This window comes from Arachis hypogaea, unplaced genomic scaffold, assembly GCF_003086295.3.
Source record: "Arachis hypogaea cultivar Tifrunner unplaced genomic scaffold, arahy.Tifrunner.gnm2.J5K5 arahy.Tifrunner.gnm2.scaffold_26, whole genome shotgun sequence".
In the NCBI taxonomy this organism is placed as follows: Eukaryota; Viridiplantae; Streptophyta; class Magnoliopsida; order Fabales; family Fabaceae; genus Arachis; species Arachis hypogaea.
In genome coordinates this window covers 653379-654268 of record NW_027255453.1, presented here as the reverse complement: position 1 = coordinate 654268, position 890 = coordinate 653379, and positions in this window count along the sequence as shown.

Below are 890 nucleotides of genomic sequence, written 5' to 3'. Positions count from 1 at the left end.
ATTCCTGAGCAAGAAGACTACGTAAAAGTGGATATGATAGAGAGTTTGGTGGAAGAAATGCTGGAAGAAAATTCTCAGGAGCAAGAAGGAAATCAAGGTGCAATAGAAGAACAAGTAGCTGAGACCTTCATTGAGCAAGAGGAGAAACAGGACAAGAAGGAAGAAGTACGGAAACAAGAACTGAAACCACTACCTCCCCATCTCAAATATGCATTTCTAGGTACATCAGAGAATTTCCCAGTGATCATTAATTCATCCCTGACAAAGAAGGAAGAGGGAGAGCTTCTTAATGTACTCAAAGCTCACAAAGATGCTTTAGGATGGACCATTGATGACCTGAAAGGAATCAGCCCTGCAGTATGTGGTGGACGAAATTGTGATTCCCTTTTTTTCTTGTAATTGGATTTATAAAAGATGTATACTCTGAAGGCATTGTTTATTTTCTTCACAACTCCGTTCAACTAACCAGCAAGTGTACTGGGTCGTCCAAGTAATAACCTTACGTGAGTAAGGGTCGAATCCACAGAGATTGTTGGTATGAAGCAAGCTATGGTCACCTTGTAAATCTCAGTCAGGCAAATTAAACATTATTTATGGGTTTGAGGATAGGAATAATAAAAAGAAATAAATAATAAAAGGGATAGAACACTTATGCAGATTCAAAGGTGGGAATTTCAGATAAGCGGATGGAGATGCTGTAGAGCTCTTGGACGCCTGCTCTCCCACTCCTTCTACTCAATCCTTCTTACTCCTTTCCATGGCAAGCTTTGTATAGGGGTTCACCATCAACTGTGGCTACTTTCATTCCTCACGGGGAAATAACCTGTGCGGCTGTCACTCGCACAGCTAACCAGTCTGGAGGCATCACCCATGGCTGATAGCTACATCCC